Source organism: Plectropomus leopardus, chromosome 12 (genome assembly GCF_008729295.1).
Source record: "Plectropomus leopardus isolate mb chromosome 12, YSFRI_Pleo_2.0, whole genome shotgun sequence".
Classification (NCBI taxonomy): Eukaryota; Metazoa; Chordata; class Actinopteri; order Perciformes; family Serranidae; genus Plectropomus; species Plectropomus leopardus.
In genome coordinates, this window is record NC_056474.1 from 14,317,935 (window position 1) to 14,336,352 (window position 18,418).

At 39.2% G+C, this 18,418-nt stretch overlaps 1 long non-coding RNA gene across 1 annotated transcript; it reads left to right on the top strand.

Annotated features, from left to right (window-relative positions):
* The first annotated feature begins 1,294 nt into the window (after nt 1-1,294).
* Nucleotides 1,295-7,949, top strand: LOC121951805. The gene is made up of 2 exons (XR_006106405.1): nt 1,295-1,498; nt 7,872-7,949. It is a non-coding gene; the product is annotated as an uncharacterized LOC121951805 (long non-coding RNA).
* Nucleotides 7,950-18,418: the final 10,469 nt, after the last annotated feature.

The following is an 18,418-nucleotide window of genomic DNA, read 5'->3' on the forward strand; positions in this document are numbered from 1 at the left end:
CACACCAGAAAATGCCGCTATACTCAATAACACTGCTAATGTCAGTAAAACATATAATCGTGGATGCTGATGTTACTTTCTTTCCAATTTTGGATCATTCCTGCTGGAGCATGTCTGGTTGTGAAGTTTGGTTTAGGAAATGTAATGGTGATTTTTCTTAGTATGAAGCGTTGCTGTTGTCAGTTCCAGTCATTCCCCCGACTTCAATGCTGGTGAGGAGACAACGAAAGCGCTTAAGGCCCTGAAACACTGACCAACTAGATTAAACTGGGCTTTTTCTGGTGAGGGGCTTACAGGGACACACACTAAAACCAAGAGTTGAAGACAGAGGGTGAATACAGGTGTCCAGCACTAACAGTTCGAAGAAAAAAGTGTTTTTGAATATTGAAGCATGTTCTACTATAACTCAAAATACAAGTATGACCCTGAAAATGAGCATAATAGATCTTTTTTTTTTTTTTTAACTTAAAAGGAAATTCTAGTTAATACGTGACCTAAATATGCAGGACAACATAATACACTTTTTGAGTTACTGTATGTCCGCAAGCACACATCATACTGTCTGTGAGTACAGTATTCAAGTCAGTGCACTTTAACTCGTGACTTCCCCTTTCAGAGGAGGAGAATAGATAGACTGCTACTTAATGTCAGCAGAACACTTTTCTCCTCTTTTTTCTCACTTGAATAAAAATCCTCTTTTGCTCGACTGAACTGAAAGGGCACTGACCACAATGCCACAGGCGCAGTTGTGTGTGTGTGTGTGTGTGTGTGTTGTGAGCACCACCAGGTGTAAGAGTCAGATGCAGTTAAGAACTGAGTGAGGTCATGTGGAATGCACACACACACACACACACACACACACACACACACACACACACACACACACACACACACACACACACACACACACTTTAACAGCCTTCGTTTCCCCTTTTTTATTTTGGGACTCTGACATGGGTGGAGTGAGGTTGAATTAATTTAGTGCTATTATGTAAAATGCTGCAACTTTGCCTGTAACTTGTGTTGCAAGCTTTTCAGATCAGTGCATGCAGTAAAGGAGCCTTTCTTTTAATATTCCAACACAGGGAGTTTGTTTTGAGACACATTTAATAAAAGCAGCATCTCATATTCAGTTTACCTAACTTTCCCTCCCGGCTGACATCACTCAGCGCTTGTGTGAGTAAAGCAACCACAAGAATCCGGTTACCCATGTAGGAAACATACAGACAGAGGGCCCATTCTTACACAAAGTGGGCAGGGTGCAATGACGTTGTGACCAAAACACACACTCACTCAGAGGAGGAGGAGGAGGAGGACGGGAAACAAGGGCAGAGAGGGAAACAGGAACAGAAAGTGAAGACTTGTCAAGATGTCTGGGTGAGGGGGACCAGAACTGAGCAGAAACCAGATGCCAAAACAGAAACAACAGAAGTTTGAGCAGCTGACTGGATTAGACAGGAGGGGAGAGCTGACCTGCCACTTCACATGTGCCTGCGGGGTAAGGTGCCGCTTTCAAACAGATCTTGAGCGCCAGCAACTTGAAATACCTTGAAACTGTTTCGAGTGGTTTATATAAGCTGTTGATGCTTTGCGTTGTGAAAAAATGGAGCAAAAGTGCCGCTACTGTGGCAGACTCTAATTTTTAATTTTTTTTAAGTGTTGCTTTGCTATGTTTAGATTTGATAGGATGCTTGACAGGTTAGAAAGACAAGCTGGTAAATTTCTTCCTAGCTTTAAATGATGCAGTGTCATTTTAACATGCTATTCCATTATTTGATTCAAAAGTCCCAACAACCTCTATATTTGCTGCATCAGTCACTTAAAATAATTTTGCTATTCAATGGATCTTTTCTTGCTCACGATGATGGTTTCCTCCTCCTGCTCTTTCTTTAATAATGTCCTCCTCTTTACTGATTTCACTCAGTCAGGATCGAGTTGACACAAGTCTGAACTGTCATGGGCTTGTGCACTTGCTTACTGCACTCCTCAGCAGGCCTGTCGTTAAGTGAAACAGCTGCACTTAAAGATCCAAGATAGCTCATGTTTTCAGTAAAAAAACAAAAAAAAACAAACGAGTATGGCTTTAATAGTTGGTGTCTGACTCAAGACAAACTGTCCAAGTGTTGCATGTTAATACTGACTGATGAGCGATCTGCTCTGACCGTGTGCTCGGGGCAAGTCATTAAAGATTCCTGCCTCGCCTTCTGTCACAACTTTGTCTTCTAGGTCGCACATGTTCCTGAAAAAGCAGCAGGGGCTAACTGAGTGCAATCATAACATTTTTTCTCAGCCCCTTCCTGGCTTTGTGTGCCCCAGAAGTAGCCTTTTCCTGTATACGACTGACTCTAGGAGAGCACAATGTCATGAGAAAGTGAAATACCCACGGTCAGAGTCTCAGAATGGCATCTCAGTGACATGATATGAAGCAGGGAAATATTTAAAGCCTTAGTCAAAATGTATTCACAATTTATCTTTGGTATAAGCATGACTATATTCTTATTTTAAATGACCTCTCTACCTTTAAACCACAAACTAACCTCAGCTCAGACATGCACCATCAAAATTAGATGTGTGAACCACCTCTGTTCCTGTCAGGACCTGCTGAGAAAGAGGCACAAACTGGCAATCTAAGAAAAGTTTGAACACCCGAGTGTGAAACTACCTGAACTGGAAAATTAGAGCTGTACCGAATGTCTTTTTTTTTTTTTTTTTACAGATGTCTTGTGAATTTTTCAAATAAAGCTTCAACTTCAACTTTCTTATCATCTAAAAGAATAATTGAAAGGATTCTCAAACAAAACCCTCAGTTTGAGTCATTGCATTGGATAAAGTCAGGGTTTTTTTGTTGTTGGTTTTGTTGTTCAAGGGCTACTTTGCCGATTTTCAGACAGCTTTGCCTCATAATAATGTGGGTCACTGCTCAAACTATTGATTGTACTTTTGCATTTTCGTATGCCCATCACAACGGACAAAAAGAATATAGAGTGTAGACCAAGATAGAGACCTGCCCCTCTCTCTCATATTCAGATCAAACATTAAAACTGGGCAGTGCTGATCTAAAATAAACCGAGATTCTGCTGCCTGTTGTTATTGCCTAAAATGTCTTCAGAAACATTTAGTGCACCGTTTGCCTGCAACACAAGAATTTGTGGACAGGATGTGTGCGCCATACTGTTTCCTGTACTGTAAAAACAGTGGCTGAAAGTATTGACATTAAACGGTAAAAATACAAGCTACTGATCAAATATGAACCAAGATTCTTTCACTGTGTTGCCTATTTTTTGCTTCAAATGCTTTCAGAAACAAATTCTAGCTTACCGTTTAACTGTAATTCAAGATAGTTTGTTACCTGCCAGCCACCATATTGTTTCATGTGTTGAAACTGACACGCTGACATTTTCTCGCCCGCCAGTGAGAGCATTTACTGGTACGGTGTGCACAGTGAACTCTGGTAATTATAACTTTTCTAACTCTTGGACAAAACCAAAAGTCACAGCCCTTTCTGCTGTTCAGTTAGCACCAATTTCAAAAGTACCTGCATCTTTCTCCTGCATAGACAGCCTAGTTATATGAATAGAACATATTTTCAATAGTGAAATACTTCTTTCAATCAACTTTCTTAAATAAATAAATGTATCCCAATTTCACTGCCATAAAATGCTGCTAAACCTCTCTGTTAATACAGAGAGAGCAAACTGTTTTAGATCACAAGTACAATGTTTCTGAAAGGCTAAACATATGAATTTTGGAAATCAAAATTCACAACATGTTTTTTCAAGAAATCTTTTATCAATAAATTTTGACTTTTGGACTTAAGAACACTCTAAAGTTATTGGAAATGTTGGATCACACCAGTCTGAAACAATGACAGCCACCACTAGGACATAATTTTACCAACAGTATGATACTTATAATGTCAGTATAGCATAATGTTGACCAGCAAATGTGCAGAAAAACTGGGATTACATCAAATAAATAGACATGCAAAAATGTCAGTCTGATGAATAAGATCCTTAAATTATTTGGTACAGTTCTGTAAAAATTAGTCTATTTCAATAAAATAAATAATTATTCTGTCTTGCCTTTATGTGAGCACTAGAACTGGCACAGTATCAGATTTTCACTACACAATTATTGTGCCCAAAAGAGTTCACAATAATGATTATTCCAAAGATATCTATATCTGAGATCAGTCAAATTCATCTTCATCCTTGTTTATTGAGTGTTATGTCTCTTTTTTTGGTAAGTTATTTACACCTAAACTATAAGTGGAGAGAGGTGTGGAGAGAGTCTTTAGCTTTAACTGTACAGTTTTGTAAAAAGAGAACATTTACATGGGTAGTGAAAAGGCTGGCAGATGGTGCTGGAGGAGGGAAACAAATTGGGAACACACACACGTGTATTATTAACATGATATCAATATTTCACATTTAAATATTTATGTTGTCATGGATAATAGTACATCGCCACACCCTTACTGACCCATCAGATAACAGCCTGACGATCTATGATCTGTTTTTACATTTTCTCTGTTTACTGGGAACACTGCAACATTATTAGACATAACAATGATTATTCTTCCTGACCAGAGACTATAATTATCACAACACTTGGAGACTTACACATTCAATTTAATGACTTTACCGCTGATACATTATTAGTCATCTCTTTCATAGAGCTCGATCACACCTCCGTGCTGCTGCCGGCCTTTGTCTCTCTTCTACAGACTTATTGTTCAGTGACTCCGGCCTGTCGTGTTGACAGTGTTTTCATAACGTGAGGGAGATCAGAGTGTACACAAAGGTGCTGCTGCTCAGCCAAGCTCATCACAACAACAACATGTACCTACAGCAAAGGAAATGACCAAGAATAATGTGGCAGTGACATTGTGGCTCTCAACAATGTGCACAGTCTTTAGTGTAGTTTAAGGCCAAGTTTCCATTCAAACACAACAAAAAATTTAAATGGCATTTCCAGGAAAACGGCAAAAGAAAATGAGTTCATGCATGTTTCTGTTTGTTACTGATATGCAACTATAAGGATTTCAGTGCAGTGAGATAAACAGTTGTAGGGGTGAAATTAAACCACTGCAGAAGAGGAGGATGCAACAAGATGACAGTCCATGCATTTCTGATATTTTTATCTTTTTCCTTTTTTTGTCTCTAGAAGAGGGGCAGCTTGAGTGCGGTTAAGATCACATGCTTCATGTACGCGTTGATTTCTCCTAAAAGTCTGTTTCTATTGCAGTTTGCAAAATTTGATATGATTGATACCCTTGCATTTCTACCCCAGTCAAGATTTTTCGGGATATTTCTCCTATTTTTCCCTTTACATTTTTATTGAGCAAATTTAAGACAAGCCTTTGGCATATGTTGACAGTGCTTTACTTGCAAACCTTTGTCACTGATCACATTTCTACCTGTTGTAATAAGTTCGAACAACAAGAGTAACTGGAAACCGAAATCCATACTTCCATTGTGTTAACACTGATCACTGTGACAAAATAAATTAGACTCAAAGACTTCACAGGGTTCAACAGTAATGGTCAGAAATGTACTTGCCCAAAGCCGACTTTAACTTAACCCTGTACAAATGTATTTATTTATTAGCTGAAAGCAGAACAAAAGTTCCAGTAAATTGCTGTTTCATCTTTAAGTAAATGAAATATTAGCCCATTTTATCCAGTTTGCTCTGATTTGCAACAAACTACAAAATACATCGTTGCAGTTTTGCTCACATCCTCTACTGTCACACAACTAACTCCTGTTTCCAGGATAACTGAAATGCTTGCTTGCACCTCATCTCGCTTTGTCTTTAGCTGCCACCATTTTCTCGTAAGTGCCTGATCAGTACTGCGCATGTTCATCTCTCAACAGAGAGAGAGAAGACAACGTGTTTAATTCTTTTTTGAACCACTTGCCCAATCAGGCAAGAGTTAGATTTACTAGCGTGATGCAGCATTTTACTTGCCCCAAGCAATCCTTATTGTTGAGCCTTCAGTCAGTATTTGAGTTGTAACAATTTGTCAGTTAATGTATTGTTCACTCAACAGAAAATTAATTAGAATTCATTTGCATTATCATTTAATTGTTTAAGTCCTTTTTCAAGCAAAAATGTAAAAAAAAAATAATAGTAAATTAAATATTTTAGGGGTTGGAAATGTTGGTTGGACAAAACAAGACACTGAATGAAGTCACTTTAGGCTCGACTATTGTAACAAGCTCTCTCACAACTCATTACTTTCCAATGTTTGTAGACCAAACTATTATCTGATAAAATAACCTACTGATTAATTGGTCACAAACATATTTATGAGTTGCAGCTCTAGTCAGTGTACATACTTCAAACGTCTGTGTGCTGTTGATATAGACCCTTCTCCCATGATGCAATGCACAAAGACATGGTGGAGCGTCTCCAAGAGCACATCAGAAACCACAAAATTATGATTGGGGTTTTCTATAATTGTGTTTAACTGGAGGTCACATTCTGTATCACAGTTTGATTACCTTTGCAAAGCACACGTATCACATCATTTCCTGTTCGTACAAAACAATGAAGCATGTTGGGTTCTTGCGAACCAACTGCAAAAACAAGTACACTGTAAAGATAAGTATGTAGTCGCTGGTGATGGTTGGCCTAAAATGCAAAGCTACATATGGGCTCTTGTACTCACAGTTAAAATAAAAATTAAGAAAAAAAAAATAGATTTTTAAAAAAATAACCAAATATTTATCACATAATCAGTCACCATATTTCACAGTTTAAATATTGTTATTTTAGAGCAGCTTTTTCTGAACTCTCACTTTGACGTTTCAGACGACTGTCTTCTTAGCTTTAAGCGCTCGGCTTCCTGTTGAGCAAATGAACAGGAGGGAAGTTAGCGGGCTGTCTGCGGGTAAACCAATTTCACACATGAGACGCAACGCACGGTGACAGCAATGCCGAATCTTTTGCTCTCCAATGCAGGTGCATCTTCCTTCCTCGCTCTCTCTCTGTTGCTCTCTCTGCCTGAGAAGCAGCCAAATGTGAGATGAAATCTTTTCTCCCTCCTGCATCTAGAATACAAAGAAGCTCTGTAGCCGTGAGCTATAAAGAATCTGGGGGACATACTTGAGTCAAATGATGTTTGAAATCATTTGAAAAACTATAGTTGTTTTACACCGTTTAAATAAAGATGTCGCCGCAAGGCCTCAGACTTAATCAGTCTCAGAGAAAAAGGGAACGATATTACTTTTACTTCCGTGGCAGAGTTTTCTGTTGCAGACCTTCTTCGCCCACTGAAGCACCTCGCCGCGTGTTTTCTTCTCCAGGAGAGCTGTTAGGAGGAGATTTCATCCGAGGCCAGAGGAAAATGTTAGAATCGGACATTTATGAAAACTTAAGTCAGAGCCCATCAATCTCCTCCAAAGGGAGCCATTAGTCGAATATATTCAGATGAATCTCCTGCAGCAGGTCTCTCTCTCCTTTCTGTCTTTTTTTTCCCTAACACTCTCTGTCTCAGCGGGACTCTTAGAGAGATTGGTTACCTCTATCGCTGTCTGGCCTTCCCTCAGACACAATCTCCCTCTCCTCCTCCTCCTCCTCCTCCTCTTCTCGCTCTCTTTCTCTTTCTCTTTGCCCCCGTCTTCCTCAGTGGGACTCTTAGAGAGATCTGCCCTGAATCCTGAATGACTCCTCTGCAGTATTAATGAGGGGAAAGCTGAAAATCTGAAGCTGACTCTGACAAAAGGGGGGAGAGCAGGAGTAGAGACGTTAAAGACAGAGACAGAAAGATGGATTGGAGGCATGGAGGTGGAGAGAGGGAGGAAGAGCTGTCTGCAGAAACCAAAATATCTGTCCATGTTCACTTTCTCTTCCTTTTGTTTCCACAGACACACCCACATTTAACCACCTCGCTGTGAAACCAAACTGAAAGCCAGAGGACGAGAAGACAAGAGAAGACTCTGGAAGAAAACAGTTTGTGGATTGCCAAGCAGCGTAAACAAACTAAAGAGCAGATTTTCATCAAGATCATCACAACCGGGCGCTTTCAAAGAAAACCTTGTTATATACAAAGCTGGTCTTTTTTGATTTGTTTAAAGAATGCGTTGGCTTTGTAACCACCTCACAGGACACTTCAAGGAAGGAGGCACACATGAAGTCAACCTCCATGCTTCCAGCGTTTCCATTTAACGTAAACAAGCCTGAGCGCACACACCAGCCTCATCAGATTAACTCTGATCTTTAGAAGCAGAAAACAGGAGCACATGAACGTTCAGTGTATCAGACCTGACAGCTGTTGGGTCGCTGGATATTTGATGCTTTGTTGAGGGTGAAACTTCATATCTTTAAACTTTAAAGCTGGAACCAGATTACGTCAAAGCACTTAAATTAACACCATATCTTGTGTGTCTCCAGCCACCTAATATGCTCATTTACTGACTCGCAAACTTCTCAACCCTCTGAAGGATTTATTAAAACTTTACAACTGCCAGAGAGCGTCAATTAAAAGGAGTCACAGTTCCGTATCCGAAAGCCATGGATGGGAGAACAGACAGCATCCAGGAGTTTTTCAACCAACTTTGGAGTTTCGCTACAGACAAACACAACCAGGGGGTCTACAACACAGTCTGCCTGGTGGTCCTCCTGACTCTCCCCCTGCTCGTCCTCCTCACCACTTTCGTCGTGTGCTGCCACTGCTGCTGCTGTCGCCATGCCAACAGCTGCTGCTGCTGCTGCTGCTGCAAAGACGCCATGGCAACTGCAAGGTCAGAAACGAAGAAGAAAAAGAATTCGGCCAACACCGAAGACTTGTGGATTTCTGTAAAGACGGGGCCGATGACGCCTGACAGGGTCGCCCTGGCCATGGTGTAAGAATTTCTGATCTTGGCTCAGCTGGTGTCGTGGAGCTGACGGGGCGTCTCAAAAGCATTATACTCGCACCAGCTTGGACTCGGCAGACATTTAAACTAATTGGAAGAACCTCACTTTGTCATGGGCACAGATTTGGTTGTAAATAGTGTACAGACTAGAATATTTTGTATTCATATTTGTTTACAACATTTTGTATGAGCTTTTTAGTGTGTGGTACATAAAGGAAGAAATATGCAGAGGCATTTATACCTGCAAATGTGTGTGTTTGTGTGAGTGGATTACAGAGAGTGTGTGTGTGTGTGTGTGAGAGAGAGAGAGAGAGAAGTACAGAGTTATTGAGAGCACTTTGTTCTTAGAGCTCCCATGTGAAATTCATTGCATCTGTATTTGGGAAAGAACCAATTTAAGGTCTGCCCAGTGCTCAGATGGCTGTAACACTGCCTACTTTTCACATTCAGGCTGCAATCTACACTCATGATTGATGCTAACTTTCTAAAAAAAAAAAAAAAAAAAAGTCGCTGTTGTCCAAAAAGTTTAACTTGCAGGATGTAAAAAAAAAAAACTTCTATCACTTTCATTTCTATCCTGCTTTCTTACTTTGCTTGCTAGTGTGGGCCGCAGGAGAGACACTTCACCAAGGTTTGGTTTTTGAGTGCTGCAGTATTCAGGTCAAGTGAGCCTTATAGGCACAATTCATAATCCATATGTAAGCAAAAGTACAGAAAAGTAAAACTGAAATCTGTTATCCTTTCTCAAATTCACTGACAGAATATTTTAATGCACAGATTGACGCAATTATCAGTCAGTAATGTTAATTGTTACGGTTTTAAAAAGTAAGTTCTTTATCTTTCAAAATGGACCCTTTTCATCTTTTTTGTGTCTGTGTGAGTAACAGAAACAACAAATTTTTAAATTGGTCCCGTATTGATCGAGAGGGTTGCAGTCAGCAGCAGCAGAAGATGCTGCAATGTAATCACTGGAGCATGTTTGAACTGTCGATTTACATCCACTTAAAGTGTTTACGATCGTCACTGACAGGATCAGATTATTATTCTAAGTGTCTGATAACATTATGGAAAGAATCCTACAGAGATAGACCCTACATCCCTTGTGTTGAACCAGCAATGGCCTCGAAATCACTATCTGCAATTTCACCACTCTCCATTTAAATTAAGATTGATTTTAGAGTGTATAGCCAGCATATTTTCACAGTTAATTGGGTGAATTTGGTGAGTGTTGGAACAGTGGAAAGGCGAATCAGGACAAAGTTTTTTTAAGAGTTTTATTTTGATTCTGTTGACTTTGGATGAAGTGTGTTTTATTATGATAAAATTACTGCATCTTTACTCTAAAGCTGTCACTAGCACATTTTGAAGTGTAAAGGCCGTTATACCAAGAGCATTTTTTGAAAGGAGGTTAATTTTTTTGAGCTTTTGCACCACAAATAAAGGCATCAGCAAATTAAATGTGGAATGGACGTTATATCACAATGTCATGAAGATGGCAGACTTGTTGCAATTGTTGCAAATTAACAGTGATGCCAGTATGATAAGTTAAAAATAGTTTTAATTTTATTTAATATATTTAGGTTTTGTTCATATGGGCCTAGTTATTTTTTACTTCAGTAATGTACAAAATGTACATTAGGGGTGGGAATCACTACCAGGGGCCCCATACGATACTGTCCCAATACTTCAAAGATACAATACTATTGCGATTTTAAATGTTTGAAATTGTGCTGAATATTGCAGCTACATATATTGTGATATACTGCAACTTATTACCTTTTTTCAAATGCAAATTCTGTTCCCAAAGGAAAACTTGTCAACATCTGTCTTATTTAAAATGGTAAAGTTTTCAGTCTGTTCATCATCTCACTCAAGTCATTTTTATCGCAACAAAATGTTGAAAATCTAATCGACTGAAAAAGCAACTGATTTTATTATTCTAGTAAGCTTATTTGTATTTGCAAGATCAATAATTTCTTAAATAAGAAAAATTGATTATTGGCATCCATATATCGATATAATATTGCAGAGTCCGCACACTAGACTATGCTCTCATAAATGCTCTTCATCAGACTGATGAAGAGCTAAAATCAGATCTTTGAAACTAAATATTTTCGGGAACATAGTATAGCATGCAGACTCTGTTTTTTATTCTGTTGTCTGTCTCTGGTCCAGCACCTAGTTTTTGGTTGTGTGAATGTGCATTTTTAGATTATTTTTTGTGGCTTTTTGCCTATTTGACAGAAGACAGACAGAGTGAAGGGGGAGAGAAAGAGGGAGACAATACGCAGCAAAGGGCAGAGGTCGGACTCGAACCTGCGGCCACTGCGATAAGGACATAGCCATTGTATATGGGATGTCCGCTCTACCAAGTGAGCTACTGGAAACCCCTGTTTTTCCAATCTTTTCAATACAATATTGCCACACAAAATATCACGATCCTACGCTGTATTAATTTGCCCCCACTTCTACTGTAAATACAGCTGCATTTTATTACATTTATTTGAAAAACAAGCATAATAATAATGTAATCTCTAAGTTAAACTATGAACTATGCATGTGAACATCTATACATGTGAACATACCTCAAAGCTGTGCAGAGTATTCAAAGCATAACTTATTTTTACATATTTTAAAAATTTTCAGAGATGAGAAACACTGAAATAATCAAATGATTCGGGCTTCAAGTGGATTGCGCCTGAAGGCTCTTATTTTTTTAAGTGTGTGACATCTCAAAGCCCAATTAGGCAGAAGCGTCTCAGCAGTATCATCATGTTCAGGCATTAGCTTACACTGCCACTAAGTTGATCTTTTTGCTCAAGTGCTGCTGGGAAAACAGGCCCCGACTCATTTCATTTCTGCTCAGACACACACGTCCCCATGTGGAAATAGGGGTTTGTCTCTACTGCTTCATGTTCAGAGAGAAAAACTGCTTGTTGGGCTTATTTGAAAGCTTGCCTCACAAAATAAACGCCTCTCTAGAAATGCATGATCAGTAATAAGCATTATAACCCACACTGAATGGTTTGCCAAGAAATGACATCATCGACATGTTCAGGGGCCAGCTGAACAGCTCACTGCGGTTTGTGTGTCAGGCAGAAACCCCCAGTCAGTTTACAGAGTTTCTATTCATTACACTGAGTGGGTTGAGTTTTCTTAACAGCATTAATATTGTTATAAAAATGCTCAAAAAAGGTAATATTAAAGAAATAACTCAGCAATCTGGAAAATCTGCTTTCTTGACGGCAGTCAAACGCCACTTTCATGTCTTTGTGGTAAATACGTAGGTGGTTAGCGTAGCTTAGCACAAAGACTGGAAACAGGGGAAACAGTTAGCCTGGCACTGTTCAAAGCAGAATAATAGTTAAAGGTTTTATTGGTAACAGTTTAAAGTAGACAAATAATTTTAAAACAATTAAACATCCACAGCGCTTTTACATATGTACAGAATAAGAGTATCACTTTTCATTAAAAAATACATTTATGTGGTTCTAAGTAAATCCTTAAATAAATTTTGTTTGGTCAAAAATTGATGTTTTGTTTACCGCTGTGTGAGATGTCTGATGTTTGGGTTTTTTTAACAAGAGAGAGCGAGCCAGTGGTATAACAGTGTTGGTATCACACCGTATCTCTTTGTCATCAGTAAACAGCCTGTTGGGGCCATAGACTGTATATAAAGATGGAAAACATGACTGCTCCCCCAAAGTTACTTTTAGATCTCAATCGCCCCCTGGTGTCTGTCTGCAGTATAGGTCATAAAGCCCGCCCGTCCCAGTTAGTGATTAGGATATATGCCAAACTAAAAACTCAAAGTACACGCCAAATAAAATCTTTCCAAAGCTTGTTTCTGTCACTGAAGGTACTTCTCATCACCCTCATGTTTGTTCAAATGACCGTTTTTATAAGTGGGGTTTGAATGAGTTATTCAGTTCTACAAAAAGGGGATTTCCCACCATGATTGACAGCTATGACAGCCAATCCATGCACTTATATTCAATGGAGCTGCTCGTGATTGGTCGGAAAGGTGTTTTGGCTGGAGCTCCCCCGCTGTGGATATCGCTACAGTGCAGACTCCGGCTCTCAATGACATCACGCTCGCAAGATGGCAATGCACGCATATCTGATATTTTAACCTCACTTAAGCATAGCAGGGGCAAGAGGGGGCGCATAATCCATGTTTATCTACAGTCTATGGTCGCTACAGTCAGATCCACCTCTCACTCCTCTACAGCTTCAACCTCTCATTCAAATATGGTCAATTAGGGCTCTGAAAGCCAAGGTGGTGATGGCCGAAATGTCAAACTCAAGCTTCAAAATGCGAGTTCACAAACCAATGGGTGACATCACGGTATGTCCATTATTTTATACAGTCCATGTATTAGGCCACAACACCATCGCACAAATTCTCTATTGCAAATGTATAGCATAATCACGCAAAACAAATCCATTACCCTTACCCAAAAGATTCAGTAGCTGATTGAGTCCTCCTGTCCACTCAAACATGAAATATGCAGGTTGTGCAACAAATTGACAACCACTTGAGCTTCAAGCAACAGTGGTGTGATGACGTGAATACAACAGAAGGAAGGAGTGCAACATCTAGTGTCCAATTTTAGCGAAAGCAAAAAGTTTAAAAATGGAAAATTCCCACTGTGCTCAGATTATTTGTAAAGAAAAAACAGATGGTTTTCTGTTTATATTCAATAATTCATACATGAAAGCTCATATTATTTCTAATTCGTTACATTTCAGTTCCCTCTCTGCTGCAATCAATTACCAGCCGACCATGAGCTACTGATACTCATTATCAGATTCTCAGTACATCATGTTTATACAGTCCTGTTCTATAAATTGATGCTGAAGTGTTGGTTGCATTAATGAGACCATTTTCTTTCTGTGAACATGTTCACACCATCCACGCTTTCTCTTGACACCTGTTAAGCAGTCCTCATGATGTTGAGCCTCACCGTGTTTTGACACCACTCGCTTTGAACAGATCTTATTATATTTTCTAGAGGAAGTATGTAAAACAGCTGCAGGAGTCAAAAGATAGCGAAGATGAAATATATATGTCTTGCTTTTTTCCTTTGTCAGTTCGCTGTGATCAGAGAGAATGGAGGTGGAGGATTTGTCATATGTTTGAACAGCAAATCTAACGTCTTCGATTGTTTTCTATACCATAGCGCCACTTTTTTTTATCCTATCCAATTATGCATGACATTGTATATTTAAGACATGTTTTCTGTTGTTCCACAGTTGAAAAAATGCTGAGAGGATTCTTTTTTTTTTAATTATGTGCCTGGCTGGGCTTTGTTGGTAGCTCTGCATGCATAATTTATCCTGACATATAGAGATACAATGATAAAGGACAGCACAATGTGGAAGATGACAGGGAGAGAAATAAAATACTTCTTTTTTAGCATTGTGGAATCTTACTGTTTCTGATGTAAACCGAAGTTAACAGAGCCTTTGAGTTTTGACATAAAGTCATTACTTTGTGTGTGAACATGTCGTATATTGAGCGGGGCCTCTTTATTCTACGTGGCTGCTAAGATTTGACAATATGCTCACACAATTTCAGTGTGTACTTATTTTGAGCATATGGGAACAAAGCTCCTGGTCATTTTTTGCAGACTGTTAGCACACTGTGCTTATTGAGTCAGGAACTGTGCTGAATATAAAATGTGAGAAATAACAAACAACAAAGAGATATTTGATTGTACAGTCACATACGGCATAACACCTGCCTAAAAACCTCCCTATTACACCAAAATCCACTTCTACTGCAGAATTTTGGAAAATAAACAGATAAAAGTGGTGGAGGAAGGTTTCTTATAGTACGAACTGTGTAAATAAACAAAACTAAAAGCTGCAGAGGCAATGCAATTAATAAGCACTTCTGCCTCTAGTGATCTTCATGAACATGTAATTTTCATCATCGCTTTGATGGCCGTAGCGGAGCAATCTTTGATGCAAGTAATCAGTTTGGCTTGAGGAGCAATTCATCTTTGACAATATTAAGACTCAGACATACACTTTGGGAAATTTGTTCCGTCTCTCAGAGATCCTGATTCTTAACCTGCGTGAGATATTTGGTGTTTGTCAAAGTATTAGCATAACTTAAGTCTCAGCATGTAAACAACATGTTTGTTTATTTTACTCTTTACGGCCTGGAGCGTGAAAAGGATCTTTCACAACTTGTCATCTTTTCACTGTGACGTGAAAAAAAAAAGAATCTCACATTTGATCAGGAGGTGTATCCATCTCCCTGACAAATCGTTTCTATCACTGGGGTGCATACCCAAGGTGTAGTAAATTGTAAACAACAATCAATGTGTTGACAGCGTTTCTAACACTTGAGTGGTTGAGTGGTTCTCAACTGTTGCAGGGTGCTCAACCCGTCATGGTTCAGCTGACATCGACCAGCATCCCCCTCGGCACATTTGTGACTGAACATGAGAAGTACATGTAAATATCCTCATTCTGGTCCCCGAGCCTGCTGAATGGAATATAAACTAAACAGGGAAGCAGCTGCGGCTCTTGACATTTGCAGCAAGAGCACAATTTAGTAAGAGACGCATCTGATGCCTTTACAAAGATGAACAAAACAGCAGAAATCAGACTGCTTCAATACTACATAAGCTGCTTGAGTGGTACTTGCAGGGATGGAGAGAGTATAAGATTACAATTATAATCATGCTTAAACGATGATATATGATAAATTACATCTTTAGGTTACTAATGGGACTGTAAGATTTACAAAAACTAGAATTACTGCCTTGAGCTTGTATGCCTGTGTGCATTAGTTTAGCTGCACATCCTTCACACAATCAGCACAGCTTCAAGGTGGACACCCAAGGTTTGTGTCGCCAATTCAGTATTTGTCCGAATGTTTCCCCTTCAGTTCCTGAGTTATGGTGTTGAATATCACCTTATATACCTTTTGGGTATAAAATGACATCACTTCATCATTTTAACCTATTAAAATCGTTTTTGCCAAATATGAAGAAATTCCTCAAGGTGTTCTTCAGATATCTCATGTACAAGAATGGGATGAAAGAACGGACATAAAGACAACCCGAAAACATAATGCCTACAGTCATGGCTATTTCTGGCGCAGAGACATAAAAATACTACAATTATTTTGACAGATATTGCAATTGTGATCTGTACTGGAAATGAGAATTTGTGCATTACGTTTTCATTGAAGAAAGAAAAAAACTATAAAATTGATGATAATATGATTTTTGCTGGAGTCTGAAACAAATAATCATGTTTTCTTGACATCTAGAACATAATGTGTAGACCAGGGCATTTCTGTAGCACCACAGTGCTTCATTTATAATGTGTTGTGAAATATTTCACCTTTATCAAAAAAAAAAAGTGCAGCTCCTGTGATCTGAATACTGCACTTGGCCAGCACTGGGCCTGTTCTTTATTTATCAGAGGAGGGAGGTAACTGGGGTGTTTATTGTTTTTCAAACTTGACACCCCTCCGAAACTACAGATATTTTTCCTTGAGCCTCCCTAAGTGACTGGGGAAAATGCTCCCTTAAATAGGCCATTACCATTTTTTTTTTTTAAATATACTTACACCAAATTAAGGTAAATGTTCTTTAAAACTCATAACTAAGTTTTTTTTTTTTTTTTTTACTTGCCTTTCAAACTTGCAGGAGGTTTTTTGGGCTCCAAGGATATTTGTAATAAATACAAAATATAACCATTTAAAGTTTTATGTCCTTCCCCTAAGCCAAAACAAAAACATAAGGCTTTTCCCAGTGCTCAAAAAATATTAAACATGCTTCCCCTGAGTATAAGTAATATTAAATGCCATCATACACAAGTCAAAACAGCATCACACCACAGACCCTGATGTCCAAACCAACAGAGTAAAGTCAAAGATGACACTTTGCAGCCAAATATTTATCGATTATAAATATACAACTGCCTCCGTCTATGTGGCCTTGCACATAAGAGATAAAACTCAATCAGACAAAAACGACTGACAGTAAACAAAAGTCTGTGTACACTACTGGTGGGTGCAACAAGCATTATTAAGCCAATGAAAAACAATCTGCTAATAGTAAAATAAAATCTACTGGCACAGGAAACAGCACAGAGATGTAACGTATGATAAAGAATTAAGCAATCACACGCACAAGCAAACGAGAAACTGTAAAGAGCACACACACAAACGCGTGTTGCTGAGTCAGTGGTTGCAGTTACAATTATCTGAGTTTGTTGTTCTACTCACCGTCAGCCTGAGTCACAGTGCGCTCCTCAGCTAGTTGGACTAACGTGGCGCTGTCACTTTGGGGATTATTATCGCAGACAGCAGAAAGTCCTAACGCACCTCACTGAAGGTGAAAAAGTTCCCGAGAAAAAGTGCTCAGAAGCTCCATCATGAGCAGATAAACATTTAGCATTTTTTCCAGCGTGCACCTGCGGGTGTTTGATTTGGGTCACTAGCTGCTTGCCATGTGGTGCATGAAACAAGTGATCGATTGAGGATGAGGATGCGACGTTGTTTTTTTCCCCACTATATTTAGGTATAATATTACTAACCGTAAATCACAATTACATCATGTGCTCTTTCATTGCATCGATGGGCACTGTTTGTACTTTAGACTGCCAAATGTCAGCCCACGCGAACCACGCCGCAGGTGAACCGGCATCTTTGCAACACGTTTCTCTCGCTCTGTTCCGGCTGTGGGCGTGGTTACGATAGTGGGCGTGGTTACAAGGGCTCGGCCATCCTAGTGCACTAGGATAAACTCTCTCTTAAAGGGCTCTGGACCCCAGCTGAACTGCGTGTGGTCTGGACAGCGCTCAAGAGCACGCGGCCGCAGCAGGGGGCGGTCACAAAAAGCTACGATCAATCGGACAGATGTCTGACTTTTCCAGCAGCCTTCAGTCTGTACAAGAATCACAGAAGCACCCACTTCCTGTTAGATTGGATTCCTATTTATTCAGATTTTTTCATATCTTTTCAGTTCTGTTCATCAGTCTGTTTATAGTCTCCAATTATTGTATTGATGGACAATGTAAACTTTTCAAATATTATGTTGGCCATGTGGTTCAATTCAATTCAATTGTAGGCTATTTATAAAGCCCATTATCACAAAGCGCAGTTTGCCTCAGAGTGCTTTACAGCTTTCGACATCCCTCTGCCATTAGACCCTCACATCGTCTAAGGTAAAACTCCCCCCCTCCTCGAAAAAACCCAGGGGAAAAAACGCCTTCATTTACATGAATTCTTATCAGCATTATATCATTTTGCTGCTGTATATACATCCGCTGAGCGATTCTGTCTTCCTCAAACTACATCAACAAATCAAAACCATCATAAAAATACAATCATAACAATAACTGACAGTGTCCCAGTCTCAGTCTAGTTATGATTACAGTTTTTCTTCTGTCCCTGCCAAGATAATATTGTGATGTATTTACACTATTCTGAATCAAAAAGTATTTGCGACCCTTCCATTCAGTTTCCCACTGTCTCTGCCACTCTGCTGTTGTGGCTTCATTGATGATTGACTGACACTCAAAAAACC